A 23366-nucleotide genomic window follows, 5' to 3' on the forward strand; every position below is an offset into this window, starting at 1 on the left:
AAAAGGTGTCTGGTAAAGATAGGAACATGAGGAATTCTTGAAAGAGGTTCAGCATTTTGGTTCAGATAACAAGCTAAGCAGATTATCTAAAGTTCTCTAAATCCTGCTGAGGTAAAACTCAAGCAGCAGCCTCATGAGAACAAAATTTCACATGACATTTCAAACTTCTGCTTCTGGTTCATTTAAAAAATAAAACAGAAGTGCAAGAATAAAATATCTTCTTTAAAAAGGAAGTTAATGCAACATGCTTTATATTTAACAGTTAATTTTGTTTAACTTCAAGTTTAGATTGTGATTTTGGACCACCTTATGCTTACTTAAACCATTATCTTCTCTCTAAGTGGGGCTTTTCCTGAGCTACCTGGAAAATATCTATACCAGATCCCAAAGTAGTACACTGTAGGGTTAACACTAAATGGTGTTAGCAGTGCAAATTTTCACATCTTTTTTTTTCTTTTTGGAACTTTTTCTTCCTTCACAGTTATTTATTATCCGAAGGAAAAACAAGAGGAGAAAAAGGACAAGTCAAAATATATTTTTAGGAAAAAATAAATAGACCTGTCTTCCTTAATCAGATTCTATTTTCTTTTCACTCCACAAAAGTGATAAACTGACAGAGAAAATCAGGTTAGAGGAGGAGCAGAGACATTGTGCTATCTGCACACAAGAGATTTGCAACAAAATGGTCAAGCTATGAGAGACATACCCGTGTATTTTGCAATGGGAAGATTATAGTGTTACTGAATTAGGTTTTGGAGACCCCATGAAATCCTTCTATAACATTCTGGAGGCCATTTAACTTTTCTTACTTTAGAATTATGTTATATTATCATTCATGTAATGAATATGAAATCTCCCATGAATGGGATCATAGTCCAGACTGTAAAATATGGTCCTCATTTAGTTGCCCAAATGACAGCTGCTCTATTTTAAAAACTGTAATTGTTGGGAGTCTGAAAAAGTCTTAATTTTGCTTTTGAATGGCTTTAGACTGCATCCTTACTTTTACTTGTGGGAGTCATTTACTGACTCCTACCTTATTTCTTCTGTCTCTTTTATTTATGCTGAAGGAGTTCCTGAGCACAAACTGCAGATAGACTAGGGCAGAGTTTCATTCATGTGTGAACTGATTTCTTCTGCTATTGTTTGAAATTATGACAGCAAATTTCTTCATCTCAATGAGACTTTTTTTCTGTTTTTTTTCTTTTCTTTCAGAGAGTAGTCTGAAAGGATTAGAAGATTCATGGGAATGGAAGCTTTCAGAAGGAGGAAGGTATGGTTTCAATTAATATTCTGCTTTATCAGAATCAAAAGTTTCACTATAATATGCTAATTGTGACAGGATTTGGATTTCAGGCTCAGGTTGTGTCTCATCAGGGACAAGTACAGCTAACTTACATAAAAGTTTGTGTGTTTTATTTTTAAGAGAATACAAATTAATTTTCAAAATATTTGAATATTTTTGTTTTGATTTTACTGCCAAAAAAACCAAAAAACAAAAAACAACAACAACAAAAAAACAACATCAGGGATTCAAAGCTCGCATCAAAGAAAATGCGTTATTCCCTGCCTATTTCTTTGACAATTATGAACATGGAAATCAAAGAATCTGTCTCATTACCGTGGTATTATTGCTCCCTTCCTAGTTCTTCCATTCTAGAAGCGTGTCTGATCTGTAAATCTTTAAATGGTAATAAAGTTAGGAGTAGGATTTCTGTGTGGTCCCTGCACCAGCATTGGAGAACTGATCCAATACAGCTAATCATCTCAAGTTTAATGAATGTCCTGCTGACTTTTAAAGGAACTGGGTGCCTGACTACCCTCTGAGGCTTTAAAAGTCTCCTGTTTCAGTCGGACTTTTTCAGGAAACCAGATTGAGCAAGTCCATGCAGAAAATGCCATTGCTGTTCCTACAGGTTTCCACAAGACATTTGACCCCTCCCCTCCCTTTCTTCCTTCTTTTTATACCTCTCTGGAATGCAGATATTTTGGCTAATTTTCTCCAGCTGTCACATAGTCTCACAGGAAAATGACCTCGCAGAGTGACCACTTCCCCTAGTCCTTGACTTAAGTAGAGTTTTTTTCAGAGCTTTCACCACATCATCCACATCACTCTCTGGTGTCTTTCATGAGTCAGGAAAAAAGCAGGAAAAAAATTCACCCCTAAAAAAAAAAAAAAAAGGAAACTAACCAGATCAGTTTGAATGATTTTTATCCATTGCTATTTCAAATCAGTTTGTGTAGCAGAAAGTTAACATTAAGGATTCCCACTAATGGGTAATTTGCTTTTCAGCATGCAATTAGTTGATTCATGTAGTAATTACAGCAATGTCAGCAAATTTGAGAATCAGTCCTCTTTATTCTGTTATTCTTTTAAATGTACTCTCCAGAGGGAGAAATCTTATTATAGAAATCACAATTCAAGTTTAGTTTTTTGAAAAAGCACAATGAAAAAAATGAACAAAATGTGATACGATAAATACTTATGGTGTATGAATTATAGAAATGAGATGCAGGTACATGAAAAGCAAATGGTATATTAAGTGCCGTTATAACAATAGGGACATTTTGTGACATGGAAAAATTACAATTTGTTGGCTTCTTTCACTCTTGAGGTAAATTATATTTTCTCTTCAATGTTATTCTTCCATGGAAGTTGAAGTTAATGGGCCTCTTGTTAAACACAACTGTCCTCTTCCTTTGAGCGCTCTCTGTAGTTATCAGGAATAGCTGGTTTGTATAGCTTGTAGAATCCCAATGATTTCCAACCATAACTTTTCTCTAATGGTATTCTTTACTTCCTCACACTTGGATAATTTTTATACTTTGAGTTCCTCCTGTATTTCGTCTTGAGTTTTAAATATCTGATGAGAGGAAAAGAAAGATGGAGACTGAAAATAGACTGCAGTCTTTACTACAAGTGACTGAAATCTCTGAGCTCTCTAAAGGTCATGTTTACAACTGTTGCATCTGGGAGAATGTACTTAATTGCCCTGCTGTTTGAAACCAACATAGAGCAATTGCACACTTTAAAAACATTTGATATTTCCTATTTTATGTTTTGAATGAGTATCCCAACATCTTGCTATTTTCTGTAGCTGCTTGGGAAGTGTCTTCCAGGTAATTTTAGTAAGCTTTGAGTATCTTTGTATTATGTATGAATGCTATATTGAGACTGCTCAAGGTATGTTGTAGCTGTGTTTTGTTTCTCCATATTCTAAAGCTAGCATTACTGTAGTTTTTTGTAACATACACTTCGAAATATTTTACTTTAATTTTAGAGATTGATTACTTGGTATGATCTCCAGCAGCCTAGGCATTTTAGAAGGAGATTAAAGAAAGATTTTATTGGTTAGTGGTGTCAGATAGGTTCCCCAGTATAAATATAAGCCAACAAAGTCAGGTTCTAAAATCAGATCATCTTTGTGTGTTGTCAAGACTTTGGGCTTTTCTGCCCACATGTAGAAAAAATGCCTGTCAGGGTAATGAGTTTGCATATTTGAAACAGCAGATGTGTGGTTTAAGGCGTTGTGAGTGGATTATAGAAGTTATTGTAGCATGGATCTGGTACAGGATGAATGGAGCTAGGGCTAGAAAATATTTGATCATCTCTCAAAAGCTATCACAGAGGAACTGAATTAGGGTAAGAAAAATTGTTGTGTAACTGTCAAAAACTTGTTTTTATAATGCTATTGATGGCTCTAGGCTTTGCATATAAGCTATAAATCACTACTTTGTATCTGTGACTATATATTGCAAGAATGCCTCAACTTTGCATTGAATCATTCTAATTTATGACAGTCTTTCTCCTCTTCATTGCTATAGACCACAGTAATGGATGAGAAAAATAGCTTTGTTCAGTAACACACCCAGCTGGATCACAGACAGCTAGTTAAATAAGTTTACAAGTTGATGTGTACCTTTGGCACTGCTGCTCAGGTTGAGTGTAGTCAAATGGACTGTTTCAGCTGCTGCTGATTCAGGTTCCTGTCTGCTCCAACCACTTTTCTTCATTCATTCCTGTAACCTCACAGCTAGAACCAGATTCTGCCAAAATATGTAGTAAATCTGGGGAAGTGAAAGGGAAGGGGGATGGCAATACCATTGCTGCAAGAATGTGAAGGGTCATAAAATCTTAGCTGGTGTTAGCTATGGCCTAAACACCGTAGGATGTTCAACTGTGGTCTTAGGGATGTTTAGTCATGCAGTGATCCCACTTGCTAGAGGTGCTATCTCAGTTGCAGATGTAAAGACGTGCTTTTGGATCAACACTGGCACGCTGTGATCCTGCCCTGACTTGGAAACTGAAGTGGCCATGCTGACTATATTGTAAACTGGGGACAAGTGAGCAGGAATATGCTTAAAAACTCCATACATCATTCTTCCACCTGCATTTATACTGAATTGGCTTGACTTGATGAACAATCTCTTTTATTTCAGTGGAAATTCTTTCAGCGTGAGTTTTGACTGACGTGAATAAAAATGATAGTATCTTTTCCTAAATGATTCCTCTTTGCACGAGCTGATTTTTCACAGCTAAAACCTTTGGAATTCAAGAAATCTGATAAGAAGGTTTTCTGAATCCTTATAGCCTTAATCACAGAAGTAAAGGAGAATGGTACTAATGGCATAATGGTCTTATATTCATGCCCTGTTCCAAATATTTGCTTTACCCAGCATGCAAATACTGCTATTAATAATAATTTTAATAACATGGATGATAGATAAGATAGCTGTTTTCTTGGAATTAGTATGTGTAAGGTATTACTTCACCTCTCAAAGGGAGATACACAACTTCCATCTGGCAGTTTTTTAAACATCAATCAATATAAAAACAAATGGTCTTGGTAAATTGTTTAGCCTTGAAGGTGAATATTGTGTTTATAAAATGAAAATATTCTTTGTAGCCTCTGTACATGTATAATTACATAAGCACCTCCATATTTATTTAGTTGGATTACTGGCACGGAATATTTCAAACTCTAAAAATTCTAGGAGGAAAAAAGGATGAACCAGAGAACAAATACCATATTCCAACTGATAAGTATTTCCTCATATGTATCTGATTCAGAAAAAGACTTCAATGTATGTTTAACTTCAAGTACCTGCTCAGGTCTCACTGGGTTTAAACATGCACTGACCAAGGATGGTTTTTCAAATAGAAGCAGTATGTTGTCCCAGTGAAGTCTATTTGATTTGCCAACTGCTCAGATCTCCTCCTGAACATGTAGCTGATTCTTTAGAGTAGCTCTTGCTTCCAAAATTGACTTTGCATTTTGTGATTTGTAGTACAGTCTTTCAGTGCCAAAGTATTCTTCCTATCAAAATAAAAAATGTAGCTTCAGGAGGCTGCAGTCCTCTTTTGTAGCCTATAGCAAATTAATAAAACTTTAACTATGACGTTTTTTGTATCATCCCTTTTCTTCTATCTTTTCTGTCTGACCACTGTAAAGGCCAAGGAATTCTGGCTGCACAAATGCAAGAGAAGTTGCTTTATTATGGAGAATAAAAAGTGTTGAGAGTGACTAGGTCGTATTCTTGTCAATCTCCTGTACTTAGTTTCCTTTCAGCTTAGTTTTTGGTGACAAACTCACAGCTGTAATGCCTGCCTTACATTTACCAGCCTGCATATATGAAAGATGTGTAATGTTAACTAAGCCCTTCCCCGTCCCTCTTGGAAGACCACCCTGCCTGCAAGATCTCCAGAGGAAAACACAGCATGTCCTGATCAGAAACTGCCTTTGTTGGCAGAAATACAGTATGTTGCATTAACCAAAACAGCATTTTTAAAAAATTTTTGATGGTGGCTGCTTTTTATTTAAATATTCATTCTGCTTTTGTAAATGGATCTCATTTGGTCTTTATATCCTGACATCACAGGACTATCTGAAAGCCTTGTTTACATTTAGCAGTGGAAATTACTTCAAGGCTTGCACAAAACCTTCAAAACCTGATACGCTCAGAGCAGGAACAGGACTGGATTCTCCTTAGCAAACCTCTAGACAGCAGTTTTCTCTGGGATGAACTGAATAGCTCATCTTTCTTCCCCACTAACAGTGCAGCTTTTCTCCTGAATAGGTCAGTGCAAGTTCCAAGTGCAGGCTTCATGGATGAGTAGCCATCCATGCCAGCAGTGTAGAGCTCAAATCCTCTGGCACTGTCATTCTGGTTATGCTGGTGGTCATCTGTGGCTGTTAGGGAGCAAAAGTCACTTTCAAAACTTGTTCAGCTTCTCTGATATTGATTTTTCTGTGTGTTGTTCTGCTGCTCTGTATTCCAGAGCTTACACTTATCAGTACTTAGCAGTTGTCTTCTGAACAGTAAGTAAGGCAGCCCTGGACAGTTGCAATTACCATAGAAATATTAATAATCATGTTGTCCTGATCACAGCTATTCACTTACAGCTGAAAACATGGGAAAAGATGGAACTGTGGCCACAACATTTAGGTTCTAATTGTACGCATAAAGGGAAAGAAAGCCTGGAATACTTGATACTATGGAGCTGCTCTAAATTCCCTACGGCACAACTGCATTTTGATGCTTCAACCACTGTTATAGTCTGAGGATGTAACAGAGGGAGCTAAACACTCTCTTTTCTGTTCTTTCTTGAATCATGGGTATGAAGCTTCTTGCTTCAACTGCTACTCTATATACATGTCAGCACAGCATAAAATACACTGCCTGCTTGAGTTAAAAAGGTGCACAGTTTGTAGAATGAAACCCTTTTCTCTTCACCATTATTTCAGCAGTGTAACCACATTCCAACAAATAAGGCAATTCCCGATTTACCTCAGAATAACCTCAGGGACAGTTGACTAATCTCAGGGTTCTGTCACGAATGTTATGCTAAGGAATTATAAATTGAGGTAGTGCTTTCTGACTGGTGATTTGCAGATGGCACTACCAATCACGTAGATCTGAACTGTAAACCTAGTGGTGACAACATTCGCTTCTATTCTGTGTCCTGATTTACATTGAGTGTGAGTTGGTTGTAATTATGTTAATTTACGTGTCTTAGATGCTGTGACAACTAAATTGCAGAGGGCTTATAAAGGGGTTTCAGGTTTGTGGTTCTGGATGTGAAAGCTGTGGGCTTAGACTTTTTGCAGGTGTCAGGACAAATGTCTGTCTTTTCCTGTCTACCAAACAGTCCTTCATTCCAGAGGGTATGAAGTAGCAGCCATCCTATGTCAAAATCTTTACCTTGTTTTATGCTGATTTTTTGGTCCTGCTCTGGCTGTAGTGAGAGGCTGTACTAATCTCTCTTAATCCCAAAAGTTTTCTGCATTTTGCAGATGGAAAAGCAGAGCAAGGAGGTTAAATAGCATAGTCTAATATTAGAAATAGATAACACACATGGGAACAATACATACGGCCAGAAATGCTAGGTTCGCAGTTCAGAATCACAGTGCAAATTCATCTAAAGACTGTGTTCTGCTTGTGCATCTAGAAGTGCCTATTTTCCTGTGTATCTCCCTATAATGTGTTGTATGTACTCACAAAGCCAGATGGAGATGTCATTGTGGTAATATCATGGAGCTTTAATTAGAACGTATTTTCTGCTCAGGTACTTATTCACTCGAATGTCCATGGAATAATACCTCCAATTTTTCTTTCTTATTATGTATTATCTCCCACTTTTCCTGTGAAATTTAGGACCCATTTCCGGATATGTAGATGGAGCAGCTGGTATCCTTATCTTGCTCTTCTGTCAGCTTGTGTCTTCAGTGCAAATGAAAGGACCCAATTCTGCCAAGTTTCTGAATGCTTCTTGGAATGGTGGGGGTTTGGGACTTTTTCTAAGTGATGGTTGTGATTTTCAGGAATTCTTATGAGTATCTTCATGCCCTTCTGTGTGCAAAATATGAGGGATTTTACCATTTAGGAAGCAATTTCATGTATTCCTTTAATTTAATTCCTGCAGTAACCTTGGGTATTCAGTGAAGCTAAAGAGAGGGATAGTCAGTGCCAGGATGGCTTTCATTCATTTTCTCTTTTTTGAAAATTAGAGGAATAAAACCTCATTAGCATAGCAGTCTATTAGGTCCCATACTTTTAGCACCCAAAGGTCTTCCTGTTTCCTCGTGTTTTGATAATACGTCTGACACGCTGCTAAACTGCTGGGAAAGTTAGGAATAACATTAATCTAACAAGAGTGTTAGATTAAAATTATGTTGTAGAGCTGGATGGCTTCTCTTGCTTCTTTTCTTACTGCTTGGCATTCCTGATGCTGGGTCTTGGTTTCGGTAGCCATGCAGCATATGAATCAGAGAGAACCCACCCTGTGCTTTGGCATAACTCTTAAGGCACTGACAGTTCCTCTTTCTTCAGCAGTAATTAAACAAGTAAAAACTGGTTACTTTGGTTAGCAGATATAAATGTGGAAAATATTCACAAATACATATCACTGGGTGTGTGTGTCTAAGGAATCTGGATGAGCTGTGGTTGGACTCTCCTTTCCCACATGCTTACAACAAAGGTGCTTTATCCAACAAAGCAATCTGGACAAAGTCTTTTATTTCAGCTTATTCATGTTCTCTTTTTCTTTGCGAGGCTTGAAGGTTTGCTGATAGTGCAGTTCAGAGCAACCCTTAACGATAGGGGGCACAGCTGGGGATAAGACTCAGCAAGAGGAAAAATCAGTTAGAACTATGATGAGGTAGATAGACCTAAGGGCTGGCCTGTCCTTCACTTTTGGTAACAATTTCTTTCTTCCAGTTCGTTGTGCAAATAAAGGGTGAGCTAGCATGGCTCAGTTTGGAAATAATTATAAGACTGGAAAGCTTTCTCTTGTAAGTTCTCCTGTAAATAACCTGGTGGAGATGTGCTTGTCGTAGGATTGAAGAGACTGTGTTGCTCTGACTGCAGGGGCAGACATACTTAGAAGCAAAGCAAAAATGGGTGTAGGCAAATCTAAGGGACTGTTTAAATAATCACATCTTTTGGGAAAAAGTATAGCCTAAGAATAAAGCGTTAGCGGTGTTTCAAGAGCAGTGTGTTTGATCATGACTTTCTTTCAAGCTCCATTTATGGACATCGGCTAAAGAAAATGCCTCCTTTGCCTCAGTGAGCACTTTGTAAAATGCGAATCATCAAACCAGAGTTTATAAATCCAGAAAAATCCTTCGTGATCATTTTTGTTACCTGATCTATACTGTAGGCTACAGAACATCCTTGGATTGACTCCTGCCAGAACTTACACAGATAGGAAAAATACACTCTTCTGCTTTTAACGTCTCTACTAAAACGCTTTGTAAGCTGGCCAATATTTAAAATGGTAATGCCAGCATAGTGTTGATCTAAAGGAGGAAGGCTAAAATCCTTATAGGATATTATTAGAGCAGTGAATATTCAGGTAAGAAGAAGATAGATCCTAATATTTCATAATTATAACATAGGCCAAACTTTTAACCTTAGTCTTAGGTTCAAATTCCTGTTATACCTATGACTGCTAAGCTGACAATGTGAGTGCCTGTTTCCCTAATTTACTCTCTCCACATGTTCTTGCTAAGCTGAAACTGCTGTTTCCTGACTTCACGATTCTCAGTTTGAATTGCTGCTCTTTTCCTAATGTCTGATTTTCAAAGCCCTTTGAAAGATGGACACCAAAAGCAAAGTTCTTCTCATGGTAGTTTGGAGAGGATGAATTCCTGAGCGCTTGTAAAACATTTTGAGGGGGCCATGAAATAGAGGTTCTGATTTCTTGTTTATATTCTTCCATGATAGTATTTGATGTTTTCCAAAACTGAGGCTGAAAATGTTGCCAAGATTATTGATGGTAATTCCTGGAATTGACGTGACTGGAGCAAGATTCTTAATTTCTTACTTTTTTTCTTACTTTCTTTCAAATCCTTGTGTGATGAGAAAGGGAGAGGAATAACACATCTCTGATATGGGACTTACTTCTAGCAGTGCTGTCTGGGAGAGTACAAGTTACAGGTGGCACCTTGTCTGTGCACAGGCTGTGGGGCTTCTACCTGCCCCATGGTCAGGGAAAAGGTAATGACGGTGGCTGCTCAGCATGTCCACAGGAGAGACTATTTACATGTCCTATGCACTGATTCAGGTTACTTGAAATGAGTAGGAGTTTCTTTGTTGAATTCAGCAGTTCTAGGCCTGATAGTCCTAGACCAAGTAAGGCTGTTTTTGGTCTTCATTTTTAAGCAAATAGCTTCAGTTTACTCCTGGCGGCTATTTTATTTTTCTCAAATTACCCAATTTGTATTCACTGCCCTCAGGGATCTCTTTTCTCATTGCTGTTTATTACACACAGAAGATTTGCCTCTCCTGTAATTTATCCCCATGGTACCATTCTACTGACTAGAGAGGAGAAATTCCAGCTTTGTACCAAAAGAAGCAAAAGGAAAATTGGTGCCAGATTTTATCTTTGGTGAGCAGCTTGATTCTCTTTGCCTGGAATCATCCAGTGATACCGCAACTCGGAGCTACAGTCTGACATCCAAATATAACAAATATTTCTGGGTTTGCATATTATGCTTTCCTGCTCCTCAGATTCAGGCCAGGAGGAAGAAGAAGATTATGAAAGAAAATGTATACATGAATATTTTACCAATGTACTATGTTAGGAAGGGAAAGATGTAGAAAGCAGATGACTGATTCATAGTGTTTTGGTTAAAAATATTGTAGCTTTAAAACATTGCCTCAGTGTGGTTGGGATGCTTACAATAAATACATTTCACACCAGATGTGGTCTCGAGTGTACATGACTTGGGATTTTCCTGCACACAGTAACCATCAGTTCTAGGAGCCCGAGGATCCCCAGGTTTCAAAGAGACCGCTCCTGTTGTAGTTGTCGTGCCCAAGGGATGCCAGCAAAATGAACACAAGGGCTAGGGAGGCTGCTGACCCCTAAAAATCTCAAGCGTCAAATAGCCTATGAAACATAGATGCCAGTGTTCTACTTCCAGACATTGAATAATGCCTTTTGTTCCCAAACCACGTGCCCTTGCATTAGGAGGAGCGGGCACCGTTAGAAGAGGTGATCTTCCATCGACCCCGCAACATACAAGCTTAGCAGATGTAGGAGGGCCCATAGGACACGTTCTTTCTCTGATGGATAATACATACATTAGTTACGTTGTTATAGGATGCAAAAATTGAATGGGGCTTCTCATTCCAGCTGAAAAGATAGCGACTGTGGTTGCCTCTGTTAAATGATATGTCCCTGCAAAGATAAATACATGTTTTAGGATTTCTTTCACTCATTTGGTGCTGTATATACATGAGGTTTCTAGGAAGAATTAAAAGAAACTGCACTGAAGTTTTGTGTTGGATTTTTTTGTTTGTTTTTTGTTTTGTTTTGTTTTGTTTTTTAAAGTACAGTGAATGAGCTGGATGTGGATATCCAGTTATAGAAAGATGCTGAGTATACAGAAAGATTCTGAGTTCATTAGTACTAGCAGAGTGGTTAGCCAAGAGCATATTACTTTTGGAACTGAAGCTGCAATTGTAACGGGGAAAATAGGAAGCCCAGCTTGTGCACATGAATGGGCAGCAGCTCCAACCAGACCTGTTAAGGAACCAGTGTGGAGCTACCACCGCAAATACAGGGCTCACTCTGTGCATCTGTGCAGACTTTATTTAAATGTTTGAGATGCAAGAGTTAAAGGAATAAAGGAGTATTATTTCATACTATTTAGAATATAAATACCACTTTTTCTCCCAACAGGACTGAGACAGTCTGTGGCAATGCCTCAGTTAGCACCTTCTTTCCTAGGCTGTACATGAATTTCAGATGTGTCGTTGCAGAATGCACTGCTTTAGCTAATACAGCTAAAGGAAAGCTGCAACACCTTGGGCTTTGGGTAAGCTACCAAAGATACTGCCTACCTGAAACCATGAACAAATATTTGCTTGCTTGACAGCTGAAGCCTGCAGCATCTGGACCTCATTGTTTTCAGCACTCAAGCCTAGTTTAGAGTTAGTCTGAGATACCTATATGTGTAGCAGTCATGCCTCGCCATTGCTATCGTGTAGATAATCTGGAGACTTTGCACCATTATGTGACAAGAATCAAGTGCAAACCTAGATGTAAGGCTTTACTGCCTAGGTTCCAAAGAGGCAAACTTCTGTTGCCAGGTCTCTAGAAAGTTATACAAATGGCAGGATTTAATCAAGTCTGAATGTAATTTTGGGTAACTAAGTAATTGACGTAATACTGGTCACAATATGTTGGCTGGTGAGGACCACAATAAACCGTGAGTGTCAGCTAATCATGATTAAACACTGATTAGGTCAGGCTAAAACTGCACTTAGCTGACATGTGCTGAATGCTATTTGTCCTTGTCTACACTGATTCACATTGCATTCAATGTGGCACAATATAGATAAGCCCTTTGGGGAGAGCATAGTTCTGGTCAGGCCTCAATGTTCCCTGACTGGCCAACAGCTGCTCAGAGCAGTTTTATAAAGAGACCACTTACCCATCCTTTGATGGAGAGATAAGCCACTGTAATGTAATTACAACCAAGGAGATGAGAGAGGGAAAAGAAAAAATATGCCAATCATGAAGGGGGTACATGGAGAGCCTCAGATTCCTTGTAACCTAAACATTGTGGCAAGGAAAGAAGTCTTAATTAGGAAACGTGTAGGCATAGAACAGGAGCCCATCCTAAATGAATTGGGGTGTGATGAGCATAAAGAAAATGCTTTTTAAAAAGATCTTTGACTCCCACTGAGTGCTTGTTTCTTAGACTTCCTTGCCTAATAATGTCAGCATTTAAATGGCCCCAACTACCAAATAACAAGGCTTTGAAGTTAACACCTCATTGAGGTATAGAGTTCATACGTTTGCTATTCCTATTATTTGGCAAGGAACCGTTTTCTGCATGGCTAGCTTAATAGGGCAACAGAATATTAAGTTGTATAGGGATTGAGAAAGCTATTCACACAAAGGAAAGAGCTACAGACTTCATGTATTTGAACAGAACCTGACAATTAAGAGAAAAGAGCAAAAGTCTGAGAAGTGCCCTGAATCACATAATTGCACAATTTATTTTCATACCTGTGATATTTCAGAGGCCGGGCACAAACAAGGAATTTTAGCACTAGACTGTGTTAGGGCGTTGTAGTTGTAATTAGGAGACGAGATCAGTTATTTTTCCCATCCTCTTAAAGTTTTAAAGCTTTAAAAATAATCTTTAAATATATTTTTTATCTTTAAAATAATTATTTAGCAGGAAAAAAAAGTCAAGAATTTTTGGTATTTTTTCACTGAAAAAGGCAACAAAATGCTGAAAAAATATCTGCTGCTGATTGGACTAATTACTCAGTGGATGGGCAATCCAGATTCATGTCCTCCTCTGTTATTTTCCATACAAATGAATGCTTCAACCATCAGACTATCTGCTATTTTGGAGTCTTTTTCTTTTGCTTTTGACCCCAGCATACAGCAATGCTCTGAGATAAACATCTTCAGACAAGACACTTCTTAACATATTGCACCAATAAAGGTGCTTTTCGTTCTTCTGCATTTTTGGCACAGTAACTACCAGTTGTCTCTACTTCTGATAGTATGCTGTGGCAGAATAATTAGCACAGCTCCCAACAAATTATTCTAAGTCGTGGTTAGCTATAGCATAGAAAAGTGTAGATCCTGCCATTAAAATGGGGGCTCTTTGGTGCTTACCACCACGTGATGTTTTCTTACTCTGAAAAGTCCATGACTAATCTAAACAGTGCAACTGAGAGTGTGAATTATGTTATTAGTCTCATTTTTACAGGTAGGGGACAGAATAATAACATGACTGTGCAGGAAGATTTGCAGAGCTGGGGTTAAATGAACTTGGAAGGATGTCCCAGAATTGGATGACAAGTCCACCTGTCTCCTCTAAGTATGCTTTAATAGGAGTATAAATTAGACATGAGACTGATTACAGAAGTTGAAAAGGTTTAGGAAAGATCTGCTTGTTTCAGTGCTTACAGGATTTCCAGCATCTTCTTTTTATTCCTATGATATTTATAATTGCTGGCTGTAAAATTGCCTGGTGTTCAGAATTCAAGGGATCTCTTGTCGTTTATGTCACTCTTTCATTGACTTAGCTAACCTTATGCTTCCGTTTACTTTTCTGAATGTAAGTATAAAAATACCTACCTCCTCCAGGCTTCAGTTAATGAAGAATTCCATCTTCATTCCTGCCCAGCATAATTACTTTACATCTTTGCCACTGTAAATATCATCATGATTCAGTCCAATGTTTATAGCCCCTTATCCCATAGCAAAAGGCTCATTAGGTATTCATTCACAAGCAACTGGCATCCATGTTTAAATTAGACAATTATTATGGATATGCAACTAGAATAATCTTCTGTAAAAATATCTCTTTTATTCTGCTAGCTCTCTTAGAGCTTGGAAAACAGATTGGAGTCAATTTCATGTGTTTATATTAGCTTGCTGCTAAGAATGAATCACAGTTTCTGCACAAATCCACTGAAGTGTTAATAGCATCTGTTCATTATATAGAAAATGATGGATTTAAAAATGGATGAATGGAGAAGAAAAACAGTCTCATCACTTTGGTGGTCCTGTATCCAAATAACATGTTGTGCTGAACAGAGATAATTTTTTATGCAGCTTCTTTAAAGAAAAACCACTCTTTGTGTGTGTAGACCATAATTCCCTAAGCACTGGGTCCTTCTGAAGCATAAAATCACAATGACAATAATTACTCTAAGAAACAAAAGGAGTTGGATTTTTGTTATGTTGTGTAACAAAGTCGTAGTTCATCTGGGCGGGTGGCTCAGGTGCCTACATGCTCTGTTCAGTGCATGAGTTGAAAATGTGGAGTGCCCAAATCCCCATTTAGCTGCTTCCTGACATGGGCTCCCTGTAGGCCCCCATTTCTATGTGTTAACCCCTCCCTTCAGCACATAGTCTGGCGAGTTGATTTTTAACCTGGGCAGCGAGAGATGTACTTCAACTATTGATATGTAGCCTTGTGGTGATGGCATTGACATAGAGGGGAGATGGCTGGAGATCCAGTCCTTACACAGCGAGACTGGAAAAGAACCAGTTGTTGGATAAAATGCAGGAAACAGAAGAGGCTGAGAGAGATTCAGGATATGAATTTGTACATCAGCACAGACATAACTGTGATAGGAATGACGGAGACCTCAGATTCTCCATCTAGTTCTGTGAGTAATGTATACTTTCATAAGTGTCATGAGGTGGGAGGGGGCTCAGAGCTTACGGTGCGAGTGGTACCTACCCCTGCCACTGGTGCCCTTGTCTACCTCTTCTGCAGTAGTGATCACTAACATTCCCAGGTGCAATGTGCCAACTTCTCCCTTGCTTGAGCGAGGAAGTTGGAGAGTGACAGATGTGTTGGCATGGGAGATCGAGCAAACTGCAGTAAAAAATAGCAGCTTGGGACCCTTGTTCCAGTCAGTCTATGGCTGGCTTTGAACCAACTGGAGTTAAAGACAGGAATAAGTTGTGCATTCACATCCTGTGTCAGAGGCATTCCTGTGTCAAGAGTGCAGCTGGACAATGCAGGTCAACTCCTCCAATAGCTTTGTGCTCCCTCCTTTTCCAACCCTGATCCAAGCTTCTCTTGTGCAGGTTCTTCCTTCATCTGGCCTCATGTTGAATCAGTTTAACTCATTGAAACCTACATTTTGATGGGTCAGTTTTTTACTAGGTTAGTGAATTCGGTCTTTCGTGGTACACTCAGATGAGCTCGAGAGCTGACACAAGTAACAAAAGGAAGAAACTGGAGCAAGGAGGAAGTAAAAAGGGTGAGGAATAGTCTCCTTTTGGCAGCAGGGATGCTTGAGATTAGCTCAGCCATATCAACTAACTGGGTTGTGAGAGTGAAGTCTGCTCTGTTTTCTGTTATTGCTTGCTTTATGCTTTGTTTGTTTTGCTTTTGGGTAGGAAGAAATGTAGCTGTATATATTTGGGAGAGGGCTTGGGGCAAACATCCTGATCTGACATCTGTTCAGTGCAGCTTGGTTTGAGACTTTTAGCCTGCTCCCTACAAAAACTTGGGTTAAAATGCTCCCCTGTCCAGCACACCCCATTGGTCAGTGGTCAGTTCCAGGAGCACACCCTGAGGTGCTGAGCTCAGCACAGGTACCGCACATCTCAGCCTGCTTGGGGCTGCTTCTCACGGTGCCAGCTCCCACTCCTCATTCCTGTGAGGAGGAGCTTGAGGTCACAGCGAAAACTAGGGGGAAGCTGGGAATTACATTCTCCTTTCCTGTGTTGCAGTCTGGTCTCTTAATTATTATTTCAGCTCTTCCTGTTCGGTATGAGGGTCCCCCAACTCACTCCCAGATTTAAGTGTGTATCTTCTATATGTCAGCGGCAGAGAAGAATCATCTGCAGACATTCAACACTGGGATGGAAAAAAAAAACCAGTTCTGTAAGCATTCGTTCATGGTTGAGAATGATTTTTCTTCAGCTGTGCTATGACCTCACTTAGATTGTCAGGAGAATTTAAAATTATAGTACGATGCCCCTCTTAAGTCCCCTTGTAAAGTTTTGTTGCGTAGTCTGGAGCAGACTTTGGTCAGCAAAAGAATGAGAGGGTTCAGCTAACATGGTTCAGCAGCAGAGCCCTCTTGGTCTGACGGAAAAAGGGATTCCGAGTACTACGGTCCCTGTGAGTACAGTGTAGCTCATTTCCTTGATGCCTACCTTGTTTTGGGAACATAAGCTGAATAATACATAGCTTCTGATTTGCCATTTGTGTCAGGGGATCAGACTGTGAAATACTTTACTTCTGAACTGTTCGGTTATAAATGTGAACAGGTAACCCAAATAGGTGCATAAAGCAGAGAAACCCTGGCGGTGTTCCTGTCACAAAAATGATGAAACGTTTAAAAATAGAATCCTTCTATTATTTCTCTAAAGCTTCCCTAGTAACAGTGTGTGGTTTGATAGCTTTAACGTGGACTTTAAAGCTATCAAAAGCAGCAAACCAATTGTCATATTTACTGTACTTCAAGAATTTCTTGATCAGTGCTTCATCAGCTATCAAATAACAACAAAAACAATAATAATAATATAAGCTAATAATAATAATAAGAAGAATGAGAGCCAAATAAGCCAAAGCACTGCAGGGGCCTTACATGTGGTAGGTTTTGTGAAGAAAATTAACATGAAAGAGGGTTCATGTGGGGGTAAAGGTCGGGGCAGATAAACTCCTATGTTCTGATACATTTCCTTAAAGTGGGAAACGCTTTAGAAAGCAGGGCTGTGGGAAGAAGCTGTCAGCAACGGGGTGGTCAGCGGTGTCAAGGGTGGTGGCCTATATTTTTCTTCTGTTGCAGCCTTTCATCCCCCATCTGTCAAGCTCCCTTATTTTCAAGGCAGACAGTCTATTTTTAATACAAACCTTTAACTTCCCAGGTCTGAAGTGCCCCTTTTATCTTGGAATAATATGAAAATGGCAGTAACTGTTGGAAAGATTGTTTAAAGCTGGTGTTGCCAGCCAAGCCTCTTTGGGCCAGGTCCCAGTCACCCTGTCCAAGGAGAGGTGTGTGCACATAGGCTGCTATTGCTGCTGAAGGGTGGGCTGCATCCCTTCTCACCAGCCAGCTGTTTGTAAGTGCAGCGCCTGGCACCGTGCCTGCTTGCAGATCCCGCACATTGCTGTGATGCTGAACAGAAGGAAAAGGTAGCTAGCTAGGGAAAGTCATGGGGAGAGGCTGCCTCATGCACCTGCAGGCAACATCCTGGTGGTAGGATGAGCATGGAACCTTGCGTCCTGCTGGCACTGCCTCATGGAGCAGCACAGCCCCATTGCTGACTCGTTTGCACAGGGCTGATCACAGGGTATTGCCATGAGGACTGATGTTGGAAAAATGGACTGAACCAGTGCAAAACCCCAAGCAGGCTCCTACCTGAGCCTGAGTGTGGGCTAATGCAAGTCTGGGCTTCCTCCATGCAGTGCTGTTATACTGCTTAGCTAAAGCTGGTGTCTTAGCATAGCTTGTGTCATATAATTTCAGCATGAACAAGACTTGGCCCACGCTCAAAATACACAGTGTTTAAGTGTTTAAATTAAGGCTTAACTGACTCAAACACTGAATCTTGTTTCAGCCACTGAGTTGCTCTGTTACTAAATGCTTCAAACTGGAGCTCCCCCATTCATCTGCATGATTGGTCGTAGAGGAACCGGAGATAACCGAAGCATCCAGATGAGTGAACTGTAGAAGTCCTATTCCCGGGGAAATCAGTGGGTATTTTTTAAGGCTCTGTTCAGAGGCCTGAATTTCATCTAGCTACTGTAACTGGATGTACCCCTTCATTCGTTTTCCCAAAATGCATACATCCCTTAAACATCCAAGGCATAGTACTGAAGGGAATGTGTTTAATACTTGCAGGGAATATGTTCAAGTAAGCATGGTTTCTTGATCTGGGGGAAAAAAAAAACTCTCTCATACACAAGTATCTCTGAGTAGATGGGGACCACCTTATTTATTTGCCCCTCTTGGCATTGTTGTTGGTTGGACTTGTGAGTTCTGCCTTTCTGAGGTTTAACAGAAAAATGACCGATTATATTTTATATCTGCTCTTAAATGATATTGTGAATAACAGCTGCAAATCCAGGTTGCTTTTTAGTATGTGTGTGTTTGCATAATTCAGTGCAAGAAAAGCCATAGACTGAAAATCAGGATTGGGTATGGGTAAAAAGCTTAGGTCCGGATCTGAATGCAAATGTTTGCAAACGTGGAACAGAGAAGGGTTTCTGATTCACTCATTTAGCTTAGCTTGTTACTGAAATTCAAATTCAGTTGCAGTACAGGGCAGTGGGTCCAAATTCTCTTGACAACAGGAAGTGTTTGGATGAGTAGGTATTTCAGGCCATCAGTCAAAAGGACACTGATGAGCGCACATGCACCAGCTTGCCCACACACATAGGTGCACACACATTCCTCTGCAGGAATAAGAAGTGGAAATTCCCTGCAAAGAGAGAACACTGCATTACTAATGACTTTGTTCATAAGCATTATCATATGCAACCTGCTGTTGTCTTCTGCATTGTGCTGGGGGAACCGAAGTTTTGAAACGAGGAAAACTTTCTAACAGCGTCCTTTAATGCTGTAAGCAAACTTTAGGTACTAAGCTTCCTAATCACTACCGTATGGCTCATAAAAGGAGCAATCCGATACCAAGTACCAAGAGAGGTTGTTATTCCTCCGCTCTATCCTATACCACTCCAAATGTTAGAACAATAAATACATTTACCTCTTGTTTAAGATCACTTAAAATAAGTTATTTTAATTAAACCTCCTAGCAATCTATCTGCACTAAGTGATTAAGTGCCTCCTCTTTCAGTGAAAGGAGAAGGGATTATCAACAAAAAAAGACAGATAGAATTATGGGCAGTACTAGGACTGAGTCAAACTGCTGAACATTTTCCATCTAAATTCCTGTGAAAATACAGAAGTTTGAGTTTGCACGATGTTATTCCTCTCAAATATTCCCCCCTCTTTTCAGTCCTTCCTTCCCTCCCCGCTGCTCCAGAGTGAATGAAATAGTTATTTTCCTCAGGTTAAAGTTCAGCTTTGAATATCAACTTTAAAAGCTGCCTGAGAAGAGAGCTTTCTTTACTCTATGGGCGTCATTTTCAGCAAATGAACTTAAGAAATGAAAATGTAGTAACTGTGTTGATGAAGTATACCTACTTAAAACTGTACCGAAGCTGTAATAATTTTGAGTTGTTTAGCAACAAGTTCTTTGCAGCTGTATCACAAAAAGAAAAAAATGTTTGCGGGGAGTTGCTCTGCTATTTTTACATTATGCTTTGGAATATCTTGTGTGAATTAAAATTCAGCAATTAATCTTTTCAACCCAAGCTTCTTAAATTGCTCTTGGCTTAGGAATCACACTGGTAATTTTGCCGTTTTATTGCTAGCCATATCACTTTCAGGACAGAGAATAGCCTCAATAAAAAGCTCTTTTATGTCTTGTAATAATTCTTGCGATGGTTATGGCAGTATCTGTCTTTCAGTTTTTGTACGTTCAGTTTCTTTGTCAAGTCCTCTTTCCACTTCTCCCTGCATCACCCCATCCCAGTACCTGATGTGATGGATGGGGATGGGGCAGAAAACTAGAAGTCTAGATGCTGGCACAGTGCAGGCAGATCAGCACTCTAGCCATACTGCTCTGTTAATTCATTTGGATTCTTTACCTGTAACTTCCCTGCTGATTTAGTACTGGTGCCTCTCATGGGTAGAGACAGGCAAGCATGCTGCGCAGTGGTTTTATTGTGATGTGGACAAATGATCGTGAGAAGCTAGCAGGAACCCACTGAGTATACCAGAGTACAGTGGTGGGATTTAAAGATGAATGCGCTACAAGCACACTGCCACTGCCTTTTATCTCACCCACCAGCGTGCAGGATGCCACCTTGGAGGCTGATGGCAGCTGTTTGCAATTTATGGTCAATCTCAAAATAGGAGTGAGAGGGAAAATGCAGACAAAATATGGGAGTTGGGCTAATCCTGCAGCCTTGTCCCTTGTTTTCAATTTATTCTGTTAGCTGAGGGGGCCTGTGTTGTGGTTAGGCTTAGGGTCTGGCTGGCTTAGGCCCTAGCTTTCACTGAAGGGCGCATGAAAACGATGTGTTAAAATATTGTTCCTAATGTCCTTTCACTGGACTTGAATTGGGCAGTGTGGGCTCCTAATTTTAAGGATTTCTGAAGGAAGCAAGACAGGGGAACTGTTCAAAATGTGATTGTCTGTTTATTGTACTAGATTGCATTGCCAGCTGACAGGGCTAACAAGATCCCTTTCTACGTCTTTCTAAAATTACATGTGGATGATAGGACTTCTTACTCTACAGCACCAAGTATAAGTGAGTATGAGGGATAGTAAAGAGGAATAAGGAGCAGTGGCATGCATTAAGGCCATACCTCAGTGGGAAGGGATATGGACATACAACACCATCTGAAAATTCCCATAGCCTGGGGAGCTTGGAGCTACTGCCAGTCCCAGCATCCATGGCAGGAGTAAGGGCATGCCTGGGGCTCAGGGCAGTCTGAGAGCTGCAGCTGCCAGTAGGTTCTCTGCCCCTTTGGGATTACTGCAGGGTAGCATGAGTATTACACCGTTATGATACTTTTGGGCATCTCAACAGGGACTTCAGCATATATATACTGAGAAAATCCACTCCCGAGCTGCTAAAATGGATCTCAGATTTAGTAGAGGATTGCGGCCACTCTGTCTTTTGAAACACAGTGGAAGTTTGTTTCCTGCGTAATTACAGTGAAAATTTAGTCTTTTCAAGTTAGATAGAGAGCTATATGTTACCAGAGTATACCGCAGCATAAGGAAACTACTCATGAGAGTCTGTCTTGCAAATAACATTTACATTTTTGCTAATTAGAAAGAATTGAGCTTTTGTCTAGCTGTACAGATATGGTTTGATGTTTTTAAAGGAAAGGAATTCCAGAAGGGCTGTTTCATCAGCAGGGTGAATTAACAAAGAAAAAGAAAAAAAAAAAGAAAAGAAAAGAAAAGAAAAGAAAGAAAAGTGAATGTTCCCTCAGACATATTTTCCAGTTCAGATGTCTGAAATACATCTGATCTTCCAGCTACGTTTTCTCCTCACAGATCCTAGTGTTTTTTATTAGGACGAGTTTCATTTTATTGCCTTGTTTTCCTGTAAAGCCAACAAGTAAAAACAACAGGATTTAATTTTGGATTGGCAGGCCAGCTGGAGGATAATACATGGAGTGCCCCCCTTTTATCTTTCTCTTTTCCTTCCTCCTCCCGCTTCCCCCTCTCCTTGAGGTGCTCCGCTTCGCCACCGTGCTGCTCAACTTACTGGCCAAAAAATCTTTGCAGGTGATTTATAGAAGCCTATGGTTATTGTATGGCTAATGATTCATGGAACTTCATTAAATACCAAGTATGTGCCTGCTTACTGTCTGTGCACACTGCATATTAGAACCTTTGCACTCCCCCTTGCAAATTGCCCCCATTAAAGTCGCAGACAAAAGGTCCTCTCAGTAGCTTACATATTTTCCCACATGTGAGAGAGCAATTGGAAACTTCCTCTTGATAACTAAAAACTTTTGAATTAGAATTTATGAGAAGGGTCTTTTGGTCTCATTGCCTAAGGGCTGAAACAGATCCCAGTGTGTACAAGCGTTCCTTTGATGCATGGAGCTGCACAGGGTAACATTTTTTAACAGGATCAAAAAGCGTAATGCAGGGACAATGTGCGGAGGCCCTTACTCTGACACAAGGAGTCGGAGTCTGTGTTTTTCCAGGGCTAAAAAAGTAAAAGTATGTGTCCAGGGTAGCAACAGCATTTTATATTCTTTTTAATTGCAGTAAAGTCCAAGATTAAATAATGGCAGTCAGTGTTACAACTTCCTTTTCTTTGATGTTCCTCTAAAAATGCTTTGTAGCTGCTTTTACCTTTGGGAAAGTATTGTATATGTGTTAGAGGAAAATATATCAAAAAGAAAATAAAGGGCCAGATCTTTAATTGGTAGAAATCAGCATGACTCTATTACAGGGATTGGAATTTCTCAAGCTGTGGACACGGCTAAAAACATTCTGTCATTTCTCACCGTGTGCTAATATATTCCTGCCCAGTACTCAGTAGGACTATCCTGTTCTGAGTTTACCACTGACGAATCATTTTTCAATAGCACTTCTTTAGAAAGGCAGCAAAAGTGTTAAATATAGGTCTAATGTTCAAATCATAAATATTGCCTTTGCTTTTAGCTGTGTTAGTCAAGAGCTTAAAGAGAGACACAGGCATACGTACTGGTTGATCTGAAGTCTTGATAATCAGAATTTTTGTCACCTAACAGTAAAAGGAAACGATTCGGCACTGATTCAGGTGCCCTATGTAGTCTTCCATTATATCTCATTCACAGTGTGTGTGTCTGTGTACAAGGAAGAGTGAAAAAAAGGAACAGCTGCTTGTTATAGAGCCAAAAGATCACAGATATTATTATAAAATAACCATACCACATCAAACTTGTTGATTGCATATTGAGATGGACGTTTTCTATCCTCGCACCAGCAATATTTGTTAAATTTGTCATGATAATCAAGTCGTTAGCTAACGGGATGTTTTTGTTAGCCAAAATCATCACGGTCGGAATACTTAAACTGCCTAATTTACTAATTCTGAGGCCAATGAATCAGGTTTCTCTCCCTTTGCTCCATTTGTAGGTCTCCTGAATGAGGAGAAAGATATAAGCCTGTATTACTTTTGCAGTCATTTAAGAGCTAAGTGAACTTTCATGAATGAATATAAGTCTGGTTTAGTTGCAAAATTTCTTCTTCTCCAACAAAATATTGCCAGAGTGTTGGAACCTCCGTGGTGATCTTTTGAGAGCACGGAATGCGGAACACAAAGAGCTCTGAGAAA

The 23366-nt window shown here is 39.6% G+C and overlaps 1 long non-coding RNA gene across 7 annotated transcripts in view; it reads left to right on the plus strand.

Annotated features, from left to right (window-relative positions):
• The window catches only part of LOC104911065, a 279979-nt gene that overhangs the window by 136793 nt on the left and 119820 nt on the right, over window positions 1–23366 (plus strand). For all 7 annotated transcript variants that reach the window (XR_004159868.1, XR_004159865.1, XR_004159869.1 and 4 more), the window contains one exon: window positions 1216–1273. This is a non-coding gene — a long non-coding RNA (uncharacterized LOC104911065). The remainder of the gene's footprint in view (window positions 1–1215; window positions 1274–23366) is intronic.

This window comes from Meleagris gallopavo, chromosome 5 (assembly GCF_000146605.3).
Source record: "Meleagris gallopavo isolate NT-WF06-2002-E0010 breed Aviagen turkey brand Nicholas breeding stock chromosome 5, Turkey_5.1, whole genome shotgun sequence".
Taxonomy (NCBI): domain Eukaryota; kingdom Metazoa; phylum Chordata; class Aves; order Galliformes; family Phasianidae; genus Meleagris; species Meleagris gallopavo.